Source organism: Pan paniscus, chromosome 11 (genome assembly GCF_029289425.2).
Source record: "Pan paniscus chromosome 11, NHGRI_mPanPan1-v2.0_pri, whole genome shotgun sequence".
In the NCBI taxonomy this organism is placed as follows: domain Eukaryota; kingdom Metazoa; phylum Chordata; class Mammalia; order Primates; family Hominidae; genus Pan; species Pan paniscus.
Genome location: NC_073260.2, coordinates 39,266,857 through 39,290,475, shown reverse-complemented (window position 1 = coordinate 39,290,475; position 23,619 = coordinate 39,266,857). Strand labels below are relative to the sequence as shown.

General features: G+C 38.9%; 1 protein-coding gene and 1 pseudogene across 9 annotated transcripts in view; both read left to right on the top strand.

Annotated features, from left to right (window-relative positions):
• INVS (inversin) overlaps positions 1-23,619 on the top strand; it is a 211,836-nt gene that overhangs the window by 71,735 nt on the left and 116,482 nt on the right. The gene's annotated exons all lie outside the window — the stretch shown is intronic.
• On the top strand, positions 1,090-22,665 carry LOC129398749 (homeobox protein NANOG-like; annotated as a pseudogene).

Here is a 23,619-nt window from a genome sequence, read left to right as displayed (position 1 = left end):
TGTTCTCTTTCCTAAATTTAGTTCAGCTATCTCCCTCCATAATTTACATTTAAATATCCCACTGTAACCTAAAACATAGCTTCCTTTGTTAATTTCCCCATTGTTACGAAGAAAAGTATTATTCCTCAGTAATTTGGGCTCAAAATATTACCCTAATCTTTGACTCCTTCTGTCTTCCTCAGTCCCAAGACACATCAAAGGCTGATCAAAATTAGCCGGGCATGGTGGTGGGCACCTGTAATCCCAGCTACTCAGGAGGCTGAAGCAGGAGAATCACTTGAACCCGGGAGGCGGAGGTTGCAGTGAGCTGAGATCACACCACTACACTCCAGCCTGGGTGACAGAGTGAGACTCGGTCTCAAAAAAAAAAAAAAAAAAAAAGCTCTGTTGATCTTGTTTGTCAATCATCCCACATTTATTGTTTTCTTCCCATTCCCTTTACTACCATTTAGTCTAGGCAGTTGTCTTCTTATGACAAAAATTTCATAAATTGGCTGGGCATGGTGTAATCCCAGCACGCCTGTAATCCCAGCACTTTGGGAGGCCGAGTTGGGCGGATCACCTGCAATAAGGAGTTTCAGACCAGTCTGGCCAACATGGTGAAACTCTATCTGTACCAAAAATACAAAAATTAGCTGGGTGTGGTGGTGGGCACCTGTAATCCCAGCTATTCGGGAGACTGAGGCAAGATAATCGCTTAAACTCAGGAGACGAGATCGCACCACTGCACTCCAGCCCAGCCTGGACGACAGAGCAAGATTTCCATCTCAAAAAAAAAAAACCAAAAAAAAACCAAAAAAAACTCATAAATTGAGTGTTGTGCTCCAAAAGAATTTGAATATGATCTACTTTAATTTTGTCAGTCTGCCAGAAGTGGGCCTTATAATTCATTCCTTAGGAGAACTCACGAAAGGTAGGAAATTGAGGAAATTTGGGTGTTAGGAAGGTTTTGAAGTTAGTTTACAAAGAACATAATTGGAGCCCCAGTGACTAAGACCATAATGCTGTTGAGTGGCTGGCCAGATGGATGGATGGATGGATGGATGGATGGGTGGGTGGATGGGTGGGTGGATAAACATCAATTTTCTAGACCTTGGGGCACAAGGTTAGGATTGGATTGCAGGAGCAAGACAGAAAACTGAATTACATTATCTGGTCAGGCTTCGCTTAGGTTGATTTAACTCTTGCTAATCTCACTAATGAGTTAGACTTAAATCTTGCCTTGATTAGAGTCAAGGTAAGCCCCAAAACTGAAGGAAGGAGAGCATACCCTACAGATAGAGAACTTCAACTGGGAAAATTGGAAGGTCACAAGGACCCCAGAAGATAATTATCAATCCCATTCATTGTTTGTCAACTAAAAAAACTTCAAACTAAAACCTCCAGAGTAATAAACAGTTAGACTTCCTGCAAGGAGCATCTCACACAGAAGATAGAGCCTGGAAGAAGAGGCTGGGAACTGACATGAAGCACCATGTAGGCCACAAAAAGGAGCCGGAAATAATAGACTAAATGGTATAATAATAAGTAACGGGCTGGTAGCACAATCAACTAGAGTTCAGAAATGCAGTCTATGCTCTAACTGGTTTCCTTTCCTGAAATATTTCATATTTGCTTGGGTGGCTCTATAGTCATTTGGGTCCATCATGGAAATTTGTATCATTAATACACATTTTCTGTTAATACGAATAACATAAAAGTGGCTTAGATGACAAGCACATCTATTATTTTACACATCAAGCAGTCTTACATAACAAGAGGTAATATCCAGGGTTGATTAACTCAGTGGCTCAATGATATTAGCAAGGACCTGGGTTTTTAAATCTTTATTCTCTGCTGTAATCAGGATGTTGGCTTATACTCTTAAGCTAGCTTTCCTTGGAGTTAATTTCAAGGTGGCTGCCTAAATTTCAGGCATTGCATATAGACCACAATATCTAGAAGCAGAAAAATCAAATACCCGTATCTTGTTTATCTTTTGAACATGGAAAATCTTCTCAGAAGCCCTGTGGCAGATGCTCTTTCCATTCCTTTGATTCCCAGGCCTAATCCTATCCCTTGGCAAGGAAAATGAAAACTTCCTGATTGCTATGTCATTCAAAGTCACCTTGGCGGGCGCCAGTAATCCCAGCTACTCAGGAGGCTGAGGCAGAGAATTGCTTGAACCTGGGAGGCGGAGGTTGCAGTGAGCCGAGATCATGCCACTGCACTCCAGCCTGGGTGACAGAGCAAGACTCCATCTCAAAAAAAAAAAAGTCACCTTCTGAGTTTGGCAAGGACCCAGCCTTCTCTGAAGGACATATCTACTTAAAAGGAGACCAACCAATATCAGGGTTCTGTTGGCCTAGAAGCCTAGAAGAGGATGGGCATATATATTAGCCAGGCAATCCATGGTGTCAGCCACAATGTCTTTTGGACACTTACAGAGCCTTGTGAACCTAACTACTTTCAAAAGCAATGGCCATAGGCTGTAGGTCACCTTCATGGAATTCCATCTAGTGGCATTGCCCTTTAGCTCTAGGCTACAAGAAAACCAGCTCTACAGACTCTTTCTTGCCACTGGGGTGACCCTAACTTTTACCCTAACTTGATGTTCTTTCTATTTTTTTTTTTTTAAGCAAATGTGCATATTTCCTCCCAAATGCTCCCAAATGAGGAAACAGTCAAATCACTTAGCTGTTCCAATAACAAACACGGGCACCACCTCACATGTTGTTACCCCACAAACTTAATTGAGAAGTGTAGTGATAAAAAGCAATCATCTAGTCTCTGAATTCAGAATTTAAAAAGCAATGATCTGAAAATTGAAAGAATTCATTTAATAACAAGATATTTATTGAGCATCTACTAATCATAAGATACTGCTCTATATATGTGGGATATAGCAGTGAACAAAACAAAACAAAAATCCCTGACTTCAAGGATCTTACATTTTGTTGGTGGGAAACAAACCAATAAACAAGCGAATACATTTTTAAAGTATATATTATATCAGATGGGGATACATGCTATGGAAAAAAAATAAGACAGGTGAGGGTGATAGGGAGTGTAGGGATTTGCAAATATAAATAGGGTGATCAGGGTAGACCTCACTTAAGAAAGTAATATTTAAGCAAATACTTAAAGATTATGAAGGAACAAACCTTTCTAGGAGAGAATATGCCAAGTGCAAGGTCCAGAAATGGGCACGTGCTTTGTATTTACAAGAAACAGTTAGCAAGGAGGCCACTGTGGCTCTAGTCAAGTAAGGATGAGTTCAGAGATCACAGAAGGCCTGTATGCTATTTAATGATTCTACTTTTATGCTGCACAAGAGGGTATGGTTATTGAAGTGTTTGAGCACAGAAAATATGATCTAGCTTATATTTTGAAAGGTTCATTCTAACTGCTGTGTTGAGGATAGACTGTCAAAGGATGAAAGCAGAAGAGAGACTAATTAGGAAGCTGAGAGTTGATGTTGGCTTGGACCAGAATGGTAGTGGCAGAGGTGGTTAGAAGTCCAATTTTATTTTTTTCTAATTTGTTTATTTTAATTGACAAAAATTGTATATATTTATGTGTACAACATGATGTTTTGAAATGTGTATACATTCTGGATTGACTAAATTAATTATGAGGTAGTACATATGTTAATTATATATAACTACCTCATATTTATACATGGTGTCAACACTTAAAACCTACTCTCTTAGCAATTTTCAAGCACATAATACATTGTTATTAACTCTAGTCACCGTGTTGTAGCCAATATTAAATATATCTTGAATTTTCTGCAAATTATAGATGTGAAAGGAAGAGTCAATGACTTTGACACTAAGTTTTTTTTTAAGCCTCATTTTTAAAAATGTTTTCTTAAGGAGAACTTCAAACATATTCAAAAATAGAATAGTAAAATGACCCTCCATGTATCATCACTCAGCTTCAGTAATTACCAGGTCATGCTAATCTTATTTCCTGTATTCCTTCATTAACTTCTCCCCTTCCCATGTTAAAGCAAATCTCAGATATTGCAGTGATATCATTATATCAATATGTATTTCTAAGAGGAAATGACCTTTTAAAATATAATCATGATAGTACTTTTCAAAAAATGTAACAAGAATCACTTAATATCATAGTATCATAAAATGGCCAATTGATGTTCCAATTACCATTGTCTCATAAATGTCATAAATGTTTTTGTTTATTTACACATGTTTGAATTGGATTCCAAATAAGAGCTATATATTGTGATTGGCTGATATGTCAAGTCTTTTTTAATCTATAGTTTCACCCTCCATCTCTCTTTGTTTCTTTTGGCTTTTTCTTTTTCTTTTTTTACAACTTTTTGGCTATTGTGGCTTAACCCCTGCCCTAACTTGATGTCTTAGTCTAGACTGATTGCCTCAGTAAGATGATTCTCCCTTCAGGTGTGATAAACCTATTCCTCAGTCCTATGTATTTCCTGTAAATTAGCTGTTGGATCTAAAGACTTGATCTGATTATTGTTCAATTTTTTTTTCTTTTTTAAATTTCTCATTTTTATGGGTATTTAGTAGGTATATGTATTTATGGGGTACATGTAATGTTTTGATACAGGCATACAATGTGTCATAGTCATATCAGGGTAAGTGGGGTATTTATCACCTCAAGCATTTATCATTTTTTTTGTTAGAATTACAGTTCAATTTTTGGCAAACTGTTTTATTATTATGGTACATTCATTCTTAGGAGGGACATAATGTTTCACTGTGTCTGTTTTTATGATGTTAACAATTAGTGGTGCTCAGTGCCTAGAGCCCATTGTTCATTAGGAGTTGCAAAATGCTGATACTTTAATTCTACCATCTATCCTACAGTTATTAGCTGGAATAATTCATTAAAGAGAAACTTCCCCGTATCTACTATTAGATTACTCAATGGTACAGTTCATATAGGAAAGGAAGGATGAATGCTTGATTCTCCCTCTTTATTTACCAATTTTCAAAATAATGAATTGGTTTCCTGGCATCCTCCTAGGATAATCCATTAATTTTTTTCATTTTTAATATCATTATGAACAAGGCCTAGAATTTTTTAGTATCATTTTAACATATTTACTATATCAATCCATTGAAGTTATTATCCTTAATTAGTATTCAAATTACTCTATTTTTGGCCTGTGGGAGGCCTGTCAAGTAGACTTCTTGATCCATTTGACATGAGCCTAGTATTTGATAGCTTACTTGCTATCTGCTATGTCCAAATATTCCAGATTCATTTCTATATTTTTTGTTTTAGACCTGGAATCAGCTATTTCTCCAATAGCTTTACTTTTAGTAGGAAAAAGTATTTGGAGAACACAATCTAGGATCTAGGGTGCTCACTGCTACCAGGTTGGTGATTGTTTCTAGGCTTTTATAGTGGACAGAGCTTGCGGATTTTTTTAAGCAATAAAAATATTTCATCACTTCCTATTCTAATTCTGGGCTAAAAGGTTTTAAACTTAACCTCTTCTTACATCTCTACTCCTTTTGCTCACCCAGTCAAGAATGATAGAATATCACATTGTCTAGATGAAAAACCTGAGACGCAAGAGCTTGAGTAATTTGTCATTAAATGGCAGAACCAGGGTTCAAATATGTATCTGTTTGACTCTAAAGTCTGTGCTTAAAGTCATCTTTAGAAAATTTGTGTTTAGCCAGAGCTCCTTTGGGAAGCCTAGGCAGGATGAGGGGTTGAGCCCAGGAGTTCAAGACCAGCCCTGGCAACATAGCAAGACCCCATCTCTACAAACAACAACAACAAAACAAAACAAAAACTAGCCAGGCATGGTGGTACATGCCTGTAGTCCCAGCTACTCAAGAAGCTGAGGTGGAAGGACCACTTGAGCCTGGGAGGTCAGGGCTGCTGGGAGCCATGCTCCCACCACTGTACTCTAGCCTGGGCAAGAGAATGAGACCTTGTCTAAGAAAAAAAAGAAGCCACAGATCCCTTGCTGCAAGGCGTAGCATTTTTAGCAGAACTGCCAGGTAGAGAATTCAATTCAACTAACACACACTGAGCACCTATTAATATTTTTATACAAAGTCCTGTTCACCTGTATGATACTGGTGTCTATTAACAAATTTGATTTGTTGATTTATCTACAAACCTAGATTTATCCAGAATGCAACCACTTTTCTCAACATTCCCTTTACCACCACTTTGGTCCTAGCCACCATCATGTTGGGTTAGATTATTGTAGTAACCTTGCTTGGATAATTATAATAGTGTCCTAACTGGTCTCCTGGTTTCTGCTCTTGCCCCCTGCAGTCTATGCCCAACATATCAACCAGAATGATCCTTTAAAACTTAAGTCAAAGCATGTCAGTCGTCTGCTCCAGACCCTTTAAAGGATTTTCCAGTTGAGCGCAGTGGCTTACACCAGCACTTTGGGAAACCAAGGCAGGCAGATCACTTGAGGTTAGGAGTTCAAGACCAGCCTGGCCAACATGGCGAAACCCCATCTCTACTAAAAACACAAAATTTACCCAGATACGGTGGTGTGTGCCTGTAGTCCCAGCTACACCAGAGGCTGGGGTACAAGAATCACTTGAACCTGGGAGTTGGAGTTTGCAGGAGCCAAGATCACTGCACTCCAGCCTGGGTGGCAGAGGGAGACTCTATCTCAAAAAAAAAAAAGATTTTCCATCTCAGAGTAAAAGACTAAGTATTTCCTGTGATCTATCAAGCCTTTTATTTCATGTTCTGAATTCTGTTGTTTGTATGACCTTATTTCTAATCTTCCACATATTTCCTCCACATACACCACTCTGACCTCAGTGCTGTTCCTCTAGTAGGTGAGTCAAGCTCTCACCACAGGTTTTTGCATTTGTTCTTCCCTCTCCTAGGAATGCTGTTCCGGTAGAAATCTCTGTGTTGAACTCCCTTGCTTTCATTAGTTTCTTATTCAAGTCACTGTCTCAGTGAACCCTTTTCTGGCAATCCTATCTAATACCCGCCTCACCTCACACATTGTATTCTCCCTACTCTGCTTTATGTCTTTTCTTAGCACTTAACACTATCTAAAATACTATATATTTTATTTATTTATCTTGCTTATTGTCTTTTGCCCCACTATAATATAAACTCCCTGAAGTTGGGGTTTTATTTTTGGTCTGTTTATTCACTAATTTATCCCCATTGCCTAGAACTAGTAGTTGGTGCTCAAAAAATATTTGTTGAATGAATGAGTGTACTTCTAAAGTTATAGCTTTAATAATTCTCCCAGGTGATCCACGATTTCTTACATGATGCTTATATTGTGGGCAAAAAACATACTATGAGATTCCAGTTGTCTAATATTAGAATATTTTTAAAGGAAGAATAATCCTGTTTTGCTATCTTTCTTTTTCTCATACAATCCTTCCTCCCCACCCCAGCGACTCCTGCTTGTACTTCATAGAATATTTCCTCTCTTGGGACTAGATATTTCTTTCTCTTTTCTTTATTTTTTTTTTCTTCTGGTTAAATAGCCACAGACTGTCCATTTGAGCTGACTCTTGCTGGAAAGTGAGTCAGTGCAGCCTAGTGGAGAGCAGAGGCCGGAGCATTTGCATCTCCAGAATGTTTGTATTGACAAATGGCAGTCAGTTATTGACATTTTTATCCCTTGGTGATACTTCAATTGGCTTATCTTTGCTGGTCAAATGCCTTAATTGTTCTGGCCTTTAATTCAGTCAAAGTTGGAGCTACAGCAGAGGGGAAAGAGAAGGAGCCAGACTAACAGAACATCAAGCTTGAGCTGGGAGGCTGCTGGCAACGATCAGCCTGTCATAATGTTATGATTTGTTCATTTTTATACCATTTATTAGCCTTTACTTGTTGTGCCATTTGGCCTCCAGGGCAGATAAAGTGCTGTCTAATTTGGTAGGTTTGCTTCTGTCAGAGCAGCCTCGACAGGGAAGGTGTTAGCTGCAGTGACAAATAATCAATAGCTGTCGTTGTCATGAGGAACGTGAGCAGTTGGGCCTTTCATCTGGAGGATTAGAGGTCTAATTGGATTGAGAATAGGGAGGGTGGGCTGTTGGGTAACCCTGTCAGCCTTGTGAAGCTGTCAAATATCGGCCTTATTCATGGTGAAGGGAATAAGGAACCTTGTGCTTTCAGAACTGAGGAGAAAGGCATGTGAAAGCCCTTTATACAAAGGAATAGCTCCTGAAGTTGATTCAGCTAACATATGCTTCCTTTTAAACTTAATTAAATATCCCTTTAGATAATAAATCTATGGAACTTTAAATGACATTTTTAAGGTTGGATGTGTAATATACACACACATTCACATATAACGCTATACAAATCCAGGTTGGTTCTTTTGTCTTTGCTGATGCCAGAAGATAAACCACTTGAATGGAGGTGAAAAATGAAACTTTATGAGAGAAATTGCATAAGTTGTCATCTCATTGTCAGAATTAACAAGTGATAAGCATTTTTAATACTATTAATAGAAAAAATAAGTGAGACATTAAACTGATAGATTAGTTAATAATGAAGTATGGATATGTGACAGTTATTTTTCTCCCCTGGTCATTTAGAAATGTGGTTTCCTATAAAACAAAATCTTTCATTTATTCCAACCTGAACTAATCCAAAAAATGAAGAATTATGCATTGGCTAAATTACTTCTTCAAAGGAATGCCTAATTTTTTCTTCCTTAGCAAGTGACAGGATTGCATTTAAGTGATATCAATGGTATCATGTCCAACTCAGTCCCAAAATGTTTTTGTATATCCCTACATACTTACGCTGTACTCCTTTACATTTATGGTATAATGCCGTCATTTGGAGTATGAATGGAGAAGGTATTTGAGAAAAATCAGTTAGCTCGTTCTCTAATCTATGGAGCTCTTAATACTACCTCTGCAAGGCCAAGTAAATGACTTTAAATTCCACTAAATTTCATAGAAATTGAGCAAATTTAATAATGATAAATGTTAAACACAATTTTATAAAAAAAGTATAAACTTCTTTATGAGTCCATTCTCTATGTACAAATTAAATTCAGTGCATTGCTGTTGTCCAAAAGCACGTATAATTTTAAAAAATGTTTTTACAATGTGGTAGGTACTAAGAGCATTTGTAAGCATCCTCTATACAGTATATCTTTATGAAAGCCCTGAATAAAGGTGAGTTGACAGTAATGCCAAGAGTATGTGAATAGGCATTTCTAACTTATGGATTATATACTTAGTCCATTTCTATAAACCCATGGTCCCTTTTCTATAGTCATTCAAAGCCCAGCTAACCAATTTGAAATAACTTCAAAAAATACTCCAGAAGAACTAAATGTGTGTACAAAAGACACTAGATGGATGAACCTGGTTATCTCATTGGGCCCTTCAAACCCTGAGGTCCATACTATTTATTACCATTACAAATGTTTCATTAAGTTCTTCCTGATCAGTGCTGGTTTGAAAATTCTATGATTTTACTCACTTGTGTAATCCACAGTGAAGGTCAGCAAAATTCTCAATACTACTGACTAAGAATTTAGAATTATGGTTATCTAAAGAACTTGCTTTGCTTGATCTAAACTAGAAATATTTAAAATTTCAAACAATTATTTGTGATTACAGAAATTTCTCAGATTTCATGCAGTTCTTCTAGAGCTCTATCTGTGGAAGTATAGTTGTGAGTACATTTACACTTAAGCAGAATTACTCATAGGAAATGGTAAGGTCAGCCAAACACAATGGCTCACATCTATAATCCCAGCACTCTGGGAGACCAAGGCCAGAGGATCAGTTGAGCCCAGGAGTTTGAGACCAGCCTCAGCAACATAGTGAGACCCTGTCTGTAAAAAAAAAAAAAAAATTTAAATTAGCAGTCATGTTGGTTCACAGCTGTGGTCCCAGCTACTTGGGAGGCTGAGAGGGAGGATTGCTTGAGCCTAGGAGGTTGAGGCTGCAGCAAGCTGTAATCACACCACTGCCCTCCAGCTTGGGTGACAGAGCAAGATTCTGTCTCAAAAAAAAATAAAATAAAAAAGGAAATGGTAAGATCAGATTTGATATCCTTGCAAAAGAAGTTCAAAGTTTAAATAGGTTTAAATAGGTTTGTGTTTGGGGTTTTGATCAGAACCTACTTTCTATGACCTATAAACAAAATTGTTGCTCTTGAGGTTAGATGAGAATATTTTGTTGCTTTGTAACTCCTTATAATCCTTATTATTCACTCAACAAATATTTGTGCAAAAGCCACTGTGCTAAGTTATGGAAATACAACCATGACAGGGACTATCCTGCCCTCAGAGAAGTTCATAGTTTAATGGGGACAACAGACAAGCTAAATGGGTAATGAAAATATAGTATTCCTGTGTTAAATGCTAGGAAAGGAGTAAGCCTAGGTATATCATAGGAAAATGTAAGAGGGGCATCTAAGCCATCCTGGGGTGTTGTGGTGAAGAATGGCTTCCTTCAATAGATAGCAACTATGCTAAGTGGAGAGGAGAAAAGAGATAGGAAGCCCATTCCCAAGGAGTATTCCCTCCATTCCCTTGGAGTATTCTCAAGGAGGGAAAGAATATGTACAGTCACATGCCACATAATGACATTTTGTTTAACTTCAGACCACATACACAATGGTGGTCCCATGAGCTGTCACACCCAGCCTATTTTTTATCTTTCATAGAATATTTTTACTGTACTTTTTCTATGTTTAGATATGTTTAGACACATGAATACTTACCATTGTGTTATATTTACCTAGAGTATTCAATATAGTAATATACTGTACAGGTTTGTAGTCTAGGAGCAACGGGTTATACCATATAGCCTAGGTGTGTAATAAGTTGTAACATCTAGGTTTGTGTATACTATGATGTTCACACTATGACAAAATCACCTAATGATACATTTTGCAGAACATATTCCCATTGTTAAGCAACATATGACTATAGCTCAATATGTATGTATTATTGACTATGAGGTAGAAAACGTGGAGAGATGATATTGGATAAGTAAAGTGGGATCAGACCATGAAGTGTCTGTCCTACATGGAGGACAATAAATAAATTTGAATATTTACTGAAGAGTTAGATTTAAAACTTGAATATTGATTAAATTGGACTAAATGAAAGGGATTTGCAACTAACTCACCACTGCCCTTCTGATCACCAAATTCATATACCTTTCCTACTTCCTCATACCTCTTGACAAAATTGGTACATTTTACCTTCTTTATGATTTTCTCCATGCATCTCTTTCTTTTCTCTGATGTATATCAAGTATAACATTGGCAAAAGCATTGGACTGATATAAATCAGAAGACCTAGATTCATGACTTAGGCTCTGCTTCTTTCTAACAGGGTGATTTTAGGCAAGTTTTAAGTTTAAATACTCTGGACTTCTGTTTCCTATTTTTTAAATTTGTGGCAATACTTAGGTTCTTACAGGAGTTAAATAAATTAATAGATTTGAAAGGACTCTGTAAAACCTTTGATTATGTTAAGGGACACATAGTCTAAAGAGTCCTGACTTAGATCACAAAATGATAAGGCCCTTGAGCATGTAAAAAAAAAAATGTATTCAAGCAGATTGAAGTTAAAATTAAGAAATGTCAACCAAAACACTTAGGTAACAGTTCTAAGAATAACATTGGACCCTTACTTATGAATCTTAGCCCTTATTATCCCATAATTATTCATGAACAAATTTACCCCTGTTATTCTATGAGCTTCTAGAATACAGAATCCTATCAAATTTATCTTTATATCTTCCTACAATGCCTTGCACAAAATAGGTGCTAAATAAATACCTTCAAGGAATGAAACAATGAATTCTTGTGGAGTCAGAATTCGTTCTGGATACAGTTTAATATCTAACATCCTTGGATCATTTTGTTTTCTATTTTTCAGTTTTGCAAAGATGTTTAAAAATACTACTACTTCTCTGAAATCTTTTATTTTTCCAACTTTGGAATCTATTAATGAGATATAGCATTTAACTCAGCAAGAAAGGACAGAAGCTTGGTACTGGTCTCATCTACTTGGACAAGGAAAGCTCTAAGAGAAGCTGGTTACAGAGGTTCAGCAGGAGGGGACATTGAACTGCACAAAGATTATAGTTTACCTGTAATCAAGGGCAGCTATTGTTAGCACGAGATTTAAAAACAAGTAGATAGAGAGTCAGATAATACTTGTGAGTCCACTACAGGTAGGCAGTGGTCAACTTGAAATTCTGTCCAAGAGTAGGAGGGTTCCAATCACCAGCAAGAATAGAGCTTAAGATTGAGTGGCTATTCCACCCAGTGAGTCAGATTATTAGTTCAATAGAGTGAATTGGCTGCATGGGGGAAAATATGAAAGCCCAGTGATAATCACTAGATTTGAAATCACTAGATACCAAGTCCCAGGTTATAATAGTTGGATGGATGGCTCAAGGTGTGTGCTTTCTTAGTGGTCAGTGCAGGGCTACCATTGTCTTAGAATAACTTAGTTAGAAGGATGAAGATGATTGAGATGGCCTAAGTACTTCTCACATCATCAAGATTGATACAGCAGTACTCAACCATCTAGAAAGCCTTTTAAAGTAGCAATGGCTTTTGAAAATGATGTAGTAGCTCCTATTGGATCAGCCCTCCAGTAGATAACATTTATAAACTCTGAACAAAATATAAAAACAACTATCTGGAGGAATTGAAGAGTGACCAAGTAGGCAGAATTGCATTGTAATCAGCCCTTGGAAGACCGTAAGAAGGATAGCACTGGGTGAGTTTCCACTTTTATAACAGGGCCTACTCAGTTCTTCAAAGAGGATGAAAACTGAGTAGAAATCTGCATTCTTACTTTTTGAAGAATCAAAGGACAGCATTTGGGGCAATGGCTGTAAGTCAGAAGAGATGTTTCAGGCTGGGTGCAGTGGCTCACACCTGTAATCCCAGCACTTTGGGAGGCCAAGGCAGGTGGATCACTTGAGGTAGGGAGTTCGAGACTAGCCTGGCCAACATGGTGAAACCCCGTCTCTACTAAAAATACAAAAAATTAGCCAGGCATGGTGGTGCATGCCTATAATCCCAGCTACTCAGGAGGCTGAGACAGGAGAATTGCTTGAACCCGGGAGGCAGAGGTTGCGGTGAGCTAAGATCGTGCCCTTGCACTCCAGCCTGGGTGACAGAGTGAGACTTCATCTCAAAAAAGAAGAAAAATGAAAAACAGAAGAGATTTTCCAGAACAGAGAAATTCATATAAGGGAAGGCCTAACCTCTACATATAAACTGCCAAAATCTCTGACTAACCCCTAACCTAAACATAGATGGGGAAAAATTCAGGCAGCCAAGCTAAGGCTAAAATAACTCATCAGCGATTTAGCTACTGCCTGCCTATGCAGGAAAAACATAATTTAGAGTTTGGGTTCAGCCAAGGTATCTGCCTGCTAAAACAAAAAATGAATAGTCTTCAGCATAACATAACAGAATCCAGAATCTTTACAACACATCATTTTCAGTGTCTAAGATATTCTCAAATATTGCTAGACATGAGGACAAACAGTAAACTGTGTTCCATACTCATGAGAAAAAGTAACAATGGAGAACAACTATCTTTGTTGTTCCAGATTTTAATGAGCAGACAAGGAATTTAAAGCAGGTCTTTTAACTCTGCTTAAGGATGCAAAGAAAAATATGTTCGTAATGAATAAACAGATAGGATGTCTTGCAGAAAAATAGAAACTCTATAAAAAGAACTAATGGAAATTCTAGAACTGAAAACTACAATATCTAAAGATTCGCTAGAAGGGCTTATCAGCAGATTGGAGATGAAGAGTCAGTGAACTTAAAGATAGAGCAATAGAAATTAACCAATCTTTAAAAAAAAAAAAAGAAGCGAATATACTAAGAAAAAAGTGAGTCTCAGTGATTTGTAGGACAATATTGAAAGACCAAACTGTTTGTAATTACAAAGATAGGAGAGAGAGAATGGGGCAGAAAAATAATTAAGAAAATGATGGCCAAAAATTGCCCAAACTTGGTGAAAGACATACATTTAAATATTCAAGAAACGTAATGAACTCCAATAAGATAAATACAAAGAAAATCTTGGCCAGGCATGGTAGCTCCTGCCTGTAATCCTGCACTTTGGGAGGCTGAGGCAGGCAGACCACCTGAGGTCAGGAGTTGGAGATCAGCCTGGCTAACATGGTGAAACCCCGTCTCTACTAAAAATACAAAATTAGCTGGGCATGGTGGTGCGTGCCTGTAATCCCAGCTACTCGGGAGGCTGAGGCAGGAGAATCGCTTGAACCCAGGAGGAGGAGGTTGCAGTGAGCCAGAATCATGCCACTGCACTCCAGCCTGGGCGACAGAGTGAGATGCTGTCTCCGAAAAAAAGAAAATCTCACCTGAAAATACCATAATCAAATTGCTGAAAACCAAAGATGAAGAGAAACTCTTAAAAGTAGCCACAGGGCTGAACTGAGCTGGTTGCCTTCTGTTACTGTGGGAGAACTCACTTCATCCCAACTTCTTCATACTTTCACTTCTGGAGCTCATATTCCTCTGACATCTTCCAGAAAAACAGTCTTAAAGCCTTAGCCTTTTTTACAGTCCAGCTCTTAAATTTTTTCCTCCCCTTTTTCAGTAATAACATGAGTGTGCATCCAGCTTGTCCCCAAAACCTGCCTTGCTCTGAAGCATCCAACTGTAAAGACTCTTCACCAATGTCTGTGATTTGTGGGCCCAAAACAAACTATCCATCCTTGCATATATCTTCTGCTGAGATGCCTCACACAGAGTCTGGACAGCTCTAATTCTTTCACGAGTCCCAAAGGCAGACAACTCACTTCTGCAGAGAAGAGCACCGCAAAAAAGGAAGACAAAGTCCTGGTCAAGAAACAGATGACCAGAACTGTGTTCTCTTCCACCCAGCTGTGTGTACTCAGTGATAGATTTCAGAGACAGAAATACCTCAGCCTCCAGCAGATGCAAGAACTTTACAGCATCCTGAATCTTAGCTACAAACAGGTTAAGACTTGGTTCCAGAACCAGAGAATAAAATATAAGAGGTGGCAGAAAAACAGCTGCCCAAAGAATAGCAATGGTGTGACTCCAAAGGCCTGAGCACCTACCTACCCCAGCCTCTATTCTTCCTGCCTCCAAGGATGCTTGGCGAACATGTCTGGGAACCTTTCAATGCGGAGCAACCAGACCTGTAGCAGTTCAGCCTGGGGCAACCAGACCTGGAACATCCAGTCCTAGAACAGCCATTCCTGAACACTCAGACCTGGTGCACCCAATCCTGGAACAATCAGGCCTGGAACAATCCCTTCTATATAGCTGTGGAGAGGAATCTCTGCAAGTCCTGCATGCGGTTCCAGCAAAATTCTTCTCTCAGTGACTTGGAGGCTGCCTTGGAAACTGCTGAAGAAAGCTACAATGGAATACGGCAGACCACTAGGTATTTTAGTACTCCACAAACCATAGATTTATTCCTAAACTATTCCAAGAACATGCAGCCTGAAGATATGTAAAGATGAGTGAAACTGATATTACTCAATTTCAGTCTGGGCACTGGCTGAATCCTTCCTCTCCCCTCCTGCCTCCCTCATAGGATTTTACTTGTTTGGAAGCTGCATGTTCTGCCTTCATATCTTTGTTTCCTTTATGCCTATCAAGTCGATTTTGTGGAGGGTGGGGTATGATTGGAGCCAAATCAGAGAGTTTTCTTTTTTTCCTATGGGATCTTTCTGGAGAAAAAAGGTTTTAATAACCTTGGCTGCTAAGGACAACATGATAGAAGCTGTCTCTGGCTATAGATAAGTAGATATAATACTAGTTTGAATATCTTTAGGATTTAGAACCTAGCCTCAAGAATAGGAAGTAAAAGTACAAATTGATGTGGTGAAGGTATAGTCCCATTTTCTGAGATTGGGAGGCTTTGCTTATTTTTATTTTTATTTATTTATTTAGAGACGGAGTCTCGCACTGCTGCCTGGGCTAGAGTGCAGTGGCGCGATCTCAGCTCACTGCAGCCTCCACCTTCTGGGTTGATGCGATTCTCCTGCCTCAGCCTCCCAAGTAGCTAGGATTACAGGCACATACCACCACACCCAGCTATTTTGTTGTATTTTTAATAGACACTGGGTTTCACTATGTTGGCCAGACTGGTCTTGAACTCCTGACCTTGTGATCCGCCCGCCTCAGCCTCCCAAAGTGCTAGGATTACACCATGAGCCACCGTGCCTGGCCTTACTTACTGTTAAAAACCCAATTATTAAGGTGAAGGATTAAGCTGTAACATACTTCATTGATTTCATCAGCCCCTTTGGCTCTGTGTTTTACTATAGCCCCTAATTGGTTGGTTATGCTAATATTTATAGACAGCGGTCTTGTATTTGCTACATCACAATGACATCAGTACTAGTTTGCCTGGTTTAAGTACAAATGAATAAAACAACCATATCACCTTTAAAAAAAAAAAAAGCAGCCAAAGAAAAAGACATGATGATGCCCTAACCAAGGGAAACCGTGAGGCACTGTGCCATGAGCAGTGGTGCATTCCGGTCCAGATACTACGCTTTTCCCACAATCTTTGCAACCCACAGATCAGGAGATTCCCTTGGGTGCCTACACCACCAGGGCCCCGGGTTTCAAGCAAAAAACCAGGCGGCCATTTGGGCAGACACCAAGCTACCTGTGGGAGTTTTTCTTCATACCCCAGTGGTGCCTGGGAATGTCAGCGAGAGAGCACCATTCTCTCCCCTGGAAAGGGGGCTGAAGACAGGGAGCCAAGTGGTCTAGCTCAGCAGATCCAACTCCCACGGAGCCCAGCAAGCTAAGATTCACTGACTCGAAATTCTCGCTGCCAGCACAGCAGTCTGAAGTCGACCTGGGACACTCTAGCTTGGTGGGGGGAGGGGCGTCCCCCATTACTGAGGCTTCAGTAGGCAGTTTTCCCCTCACAGTGTAAACAAAGCCACCAGGAAGTTCAAACTGGGTGGAGCTCACCACAATTCAGCAAAGCTACTGCAGCCAGACTGCCTCTCTAGATTCCTCCTCTCTGAGCAGGGCATCTCTGAAAGAAAGGCAGAAGCCCCAGTCAGGGGCTTATAGATAAAACTCCCATCTGCCTGGGACAGAGCACCTGAGGGAAGGGGCAGCTGTGGATGCATCTTCAGCAGACTTAAATGTTCCTGCCTGCTGGCTCTGAAGAGAGCAGCAGATCTCCCAACACAGCGCTCGAGCTCTGCTAAGGGAAAGACTGCCTCTTCAAGTGGGTCCCTGATTCCGGTGCCTCCTGACTGGGAGACACCTCCCAGCAGGGGCCGACAGACACCTCATACAGGACAGCTCTGGCTTGCATCTGGCAGGTGCCCCTCTGGAACAAAGCTTCCAGAGGAAGGAACAGGCAGCAATCTTTGCTGTTCTGCAGTCTTTGCTGCAGATACCTAGGCAAACAGGGTCTGGAGTGGACTTTCATCAAACTCCAGCAAACCTGTAGAATAGGGGCCTGACTATTAGAAGGATAACTAACAAAAATAAAAGAATAACATCAACTTCAACAAAAAGGATGTGCACACTGAAACCCCATCCAAAGGTCACCAACATAGAAGACCAAAGGTAGATAAATCCATGAAGATGAGGAAAAACCAATGCAAAAAGCCTGAAAATTCCAAAAACCAGAACACCTCTTCTTCTGCAAAGGATCACAACTCCTCACCAGCAAGGGAACAAAACTGGACAGAGAATGAGTTTGATGAATTGGCAGAAGTAGGCTTCAGAAGGTGGGCAATAATAAACTCCTCTGAGCTTTTTCTGTAAAGGAGCATGTTCTAACCCAATGCAAGAAAGCTAAGAACCTTGAAAAAAGGTTAGAGGAATTGCTAACTAGAATAACCAGTTTAGAGAAGAACATAAATAACCTGATGGAGCTAAAAAACACAGCAGGAGAACTTTGTGAAGCACACACAAGTATCAATAGCTGAATCAATCAAATCGAAGAAAGAATATCAGAGACTGAAGATCAACTTAATGAAATAAAGTGTGAAGACAAGATTAGAGAAAAAAAGACTGAAAAGGAATGCACAAAGACTCCAAGAAATATAGGACTATGTGAAAAGACCAAATCTATGTTTGATTGGTGTACCTGAAAGTGACGCGGAGAATGGAACCAAGTTGGAAAACACTCTTCAGGATATTATCCGGGAGAACTTTCCCCACCTAGCAAGAGACCAACATTCAAATTCAGGAAATACTGAGAACACCACTAGGATACTCCTCAAGAAGAGGAACTCCAAGAAACATAATCGTCAGATTCACCAAGAGTGAAATGAAGGGAAAAATGTTAAGGGCAGCCAGAGAGAAAGGTCAGGTTACCTACAAAGGGAAGCCCATCAGACTAACGGTGGATCTCTCTACAGAAACCCTACAAGCCAGAAGAGAGTGAGGGTCAATATTCAACGTTCTTAAAGAAAAGAATTTTCAACACAGAATTTCATATCCAGCCAAACTAAGCTTCATAAGCGAAGGAGAAATAAAATCCTTTACAGAGAAGCAAATGCAGAGAGATTTTGTCACCACCAGGCGTGGCTTACAAGAGTTCCTGAAGGAGCCACTAACTATGGAAAGGAAAAACTGGTTGCAGCCACTGCAAAAACATACCAAATTGTAAAGACCATCGACACTGTGAAGAAACTGCATCAACGAATAGGCAAAATAACCAGGTAGCATCACAATGACAGGATCAAATTCACAGATAACAATATTAACCTTAAATGTAAATGGTCTAAATGCCCCAATTAAAAGACACAGACTGGCAAATTGGATAAAGAGTCAAGACCCATTGGTGTGCTGTAATTCCGGAGACCCATCTCACGTGCAAAGACACACACAGGCTGAAAATAAAGGGATGGAGGAATATTTACCAAGCAAATGGAAAGCAAAAAAAAAAAAAGCAGGGGTTGCAATCCTAGTCTCTGATAAAACAGACTTTAAACCAACAAAGATCAAAAAAGACAAACAAGGGCATTACATAATGGTAAAGGAATCAATGCAACAAGAAGAGCTAAATATCCTAAATATATATGCACCCAATACAGAACCACCCAGATTCATAAAGCAAGTTCTCAGAGACCTACAAAGAGACTTAGGCTCCCACACAATAATAATAGGAGACTTTAACACCCCACTGTCAATATTAGAAAGATCAATGCAACAGAAAATTAATAAGAATATTCAGGACTTGAACTCAGCTCTGGACCAAGGAGACCTAATAAACATCTACAGAACTCTCCACCCCATATCAACAGAATATACATTCTTCTCAGTACCACATTGCACTTATTCTAAAATTGACCACATAATTGGAAGTAAAACACTCTTCAGCAAATGCAAAAGAATGGAAATCGTAACAGTCTCTCAGACCACAGTGTAATCAAATTGGAACTCAGGATTAAGAAACTCACTCAGAACCACACAACTACATGGAAACTGAACAACCTGCTCCTGAATGACTACTGGGTAAATAATGAAATTAAGGTAGAAATAAATAAGTTCCTTGAAACCAATAAGAGCAAAGACACAACGTACTAGAATCTCTGGGACACAGCTAAAGCAGTGTTTAGAGGGAAATTTATAGCACTAAATGCCCACAGGAGAAAGTGGGAAAGATCTAAAATCGACATCCTAACATCACAATTAAAAGAACTAGAGAAGCAAGAGCAAACAAATTCAGAAGACAAGAAATAACTAAGATCAGAGCAGAACTAAAGGAGATAGAGACATGAAAAACCCTTCAAAAAATCAAGAATCCAGGAGCTGGTTTTTTTTTAAAGATTAACAACAGGTAGACCACCACCCAGACTAATAAAGAAGAAAAAGAGAAAAGAATAAAATAGACACAATAAAAAATGATAAAGGGGATATAACCACTGATCCCACAGAAATACAGACTACCATCAGAGAATACCAGAAACACCTCTACGCAAATAAACTAGAAAATCTAGAAGAAATTGGTAAATTCCTGGACACATACACCCTCCTAAGACTAAACCAGGAAGAAGTCGAATCCCTGAATAGACCAGTAACAAGTTCTGAAATTGAGGCAGTAATTAATAGCCTAGCAACCTCCAAAAACCCAGGACCAGACAGATTCACAGTTGAATTCTACCAGAGGTACAGAAAGGAGCTGGTACCATTCCTTCTGAAACCATTCCAATCAATAGAAAAAGAGGGACTCCTCCCTACCTCATTTTATGAGGCCAGCATCATCCTGACACCAAAACCTGGCAGAGACACAACAAAAAAAGAAAATTTCAGGCCAATATCCCTGATGAATATTGATGTGAAAATCCTCAATAAAATACTGGCTAACTGAATCCAGCAGCACATCAAAAAGCTTATCCACCATGATCAAGTCAGCTTCACCCCTGGGATGCAAGGCTGGTTCAACATACACAAATCAATAAACATAATCCATCACATAAACAGAACCAATGACAAAACCACATGATTATCTCAATAGATGCAGAAAAGGCCTTCAATAAAATTCAACACCCCTTCATGCTAAAAACTCTCAAAAAACTAGGTATTGATGGAATGTATCTCAAAATAATAAGACCTACTTATGACAAACCCACAGCCAATGTCATACTGAATGGGCAAAAACTGGAAGCATTCCCTTTGAAAACTGGCACATGACAAGGATGCCCTCTCTCACCACTCCTGTATTGGAAGTTCTGGCCAGGGCAATCAGGCAAAAGAAAGAAATAAAGGGTATTCAAATAGGAAGAGAGGAAGCCAAATTGTTTCTGTTTGCAGATGACATGATTGTATATTTAGAAAATCCCATCATCTCAACCCAAAATCTCCTTAAGCTGATAAGCAACTTCAGCAAAGTCCCGGGATACAAAATCAATGTGCAAAACTCCCAAGCATTCCTATACACCAATAATAGACAAACAGCTAAATCATGAGTGAACTCCTATTCACAATTGCTACAAAGAGAATAAAATACCTAGGAATACAACTATCAAGTGATGTGAAAGACCTCTTCAAGGAGAGCTATAAAACACTGCTCAGAGAAATAAGAGATGACACAAACAAATAGAAAAACATTCCATACTCATAGATAGGAAGAATCAATATGATGAAAATGGCCATACTGCCCAAAGCAATTTATAGATTCAGTGCTATCCCCATCAAGCTACCATTGACTTTCTTCACAGAATTAGAAAAAACTACTTTAAATTTCGTATGGAACCAAAAAAGAGCCCATATAGCCAAGACAATCCTAAGCAAAAAGAACAAAGCTGGAGACATCATGCTACCTGACTTCAAACTATACTACAAGGCTACAGTAACCAAAACAGCATGATTCTGGTACCAAAACAGAGATATAGACCAATGGAACAGAATAGAGGCCTCAGAAATAACCCAACACATCTACAACCATCTAATCTTTGACAAACCTGACAAAAACAAGCAATGGGGAAAGGATTCCCTATTTAATAAATGGTGTTGGGAAAATGGCTAGCCATATGCAGAAAACTGAAACTGGACCCCTTCCTTACACCTTATACAAAAATTAACTCAAGATGGATTAAAGACTTAAACGTAAGACCTAAAACCATAAAAATGCTAGAAGAAAACCTAGACAATACCATTCAGGACAGAGGCATGGGCAAAGATTTCATGACTAAAACACCAAAAGCAATGGCAACAAAAGCCAAAATTGACAAGTGGGATCTAATTAAACTAAAGAGCTTTGGCACAGCAAAAGACACTATCAGCAGAGTGAACAGGCAACCTATAGAATGGGAGAAAATGTTTGCAATCTATCCATCTGACAAAGGGCTAATATCCAGAATGTACAAAGAACTTAAACTTACAAGAAAAAAACAACCCCATCAAAAAGTGGGCAAAGTATATAAACAGACACGTCTCAAAAAACAGACACTGTCTTCAAAAGACGACATTATTGCAGCCAACAAACACATGAAAAAAAGCTCATCATCACTAGTCATTAGAGAAATGCAAATTAAAACCACAATGAGATACCACCATCTCATGCCAGTTAGAATGGCGATCATTAAAAAGTCAGGAAACAACAGGTGCTGGAGAGGATGTGGAGAAATAGGAATGCTTTTACACTGTTGGTGGAGTGTAAATTAGTTCAACCTTTGTGAAGACAGTGTGGCAATTCCTCAAGGATCTAGAACCAGAAATACTATTTAACCCAGTAATCCCATTACTGGATATATGCCCAAAGGATTATAAATCATTCTACGATAAAGACACATGCACACATATGTTTATTGCAGCACTATTCACAATAAGACTTGGAACCAACCCAAATGCCCATCAGTGATAGACTGGATAAAGAAAATGTTGCACATATACACCATGGAATACTATGCAGCCATAAAAAGGATGAGTTCATGTCCTTTCCAGGGACATGGATTAAACTGGAAACCATCATTCTCAGCAAACTAACACAGGAACAGAAAACCAAACACCGCATGTTCTCACTCATAAATGGGAGTTGAACAATGAGAACACATGGATACAGGGAGGGGAACATCACATACTGGGGCCTGCCAGGGGATGAGGGGTAAGAGGAGGCATAGCATTAGGAGAAATACCTAACGTAGATGACAGGTTGATGGGTGCAACAAACCATGGCACGTGTATACACCTATGTAACCAACCTGCACGTTCTGCACATGTATCTCAAAACTTAAAGTATAATTAAAAAAAGAAAAGACATGATCCAATATAGTAAAGCATGAATACAGGTGACAACATACTCTTCAGTATCAATAGGCACATGCAGACAGTAAAATAATTGCTTTAAAATGCTGAAAGGAAAAACTGTCAATCTAGAATTCTGTATCTGGTAAAACTATCTTTCCAGAATAAAACTGAAATAAGGACAAACAAAACTAAGATAATTTATCCCAAACAAACCTATATTAAAAGAAATAATGGTCAGGCACAGTGGCTTGCGCCTGTAATCCCAGCACTTTGGGAGGCTGAGGAGGGCAGATCACCTGAGCTCAGCATTTCAAGACTGCCCTGGGCAACATGGTGAAACCTCGTCTCTACTAAAATACAAAACATTAGCTGGGTGTGGTGATGCGCCTGTAGTCCCAGCTACTCGGGAGGCTGAGGCATGAGAATTGCTTGAGTCCAGGAGGCAGAGGTTGCAGTGAGCCGAGATTGCGCCACTGTACTCCAGCCTGGGCAACAGAGTGAAACTCTGTTTCAGGGAAAAAAAAAAAAAAAAAGCACCAGAAAAGATAAATAGGTAGCTAAAGATAAACAATTATTTTTTCTTAATTTCTTTAAAATTAATATTGCTATTTAAAGCAAAAATTATAAAACTATTATGGAATTTATAGTAAATATAGGTATAATACATATATATGATATCTACAGCATAAAGTATGGGGTGGGGATAATGCAACTATACAATTGCAAGGGTCTTGCATTTTGTATAAAGTGATACAACATTAACTCTAAATAGACTTTGTAAAGTTATGGATATGAACTATAATACTTGGAGGAAATACTAAAATAATAATGCAATGAAGTATCGCTTTTTTTAATTCAAGAGAAAAAATTTTAAAGGAATTCTTAAAAATTGCTTGAGTTTCACTTCCCAAGATTCTAATTCAATTGGTCTGAGGT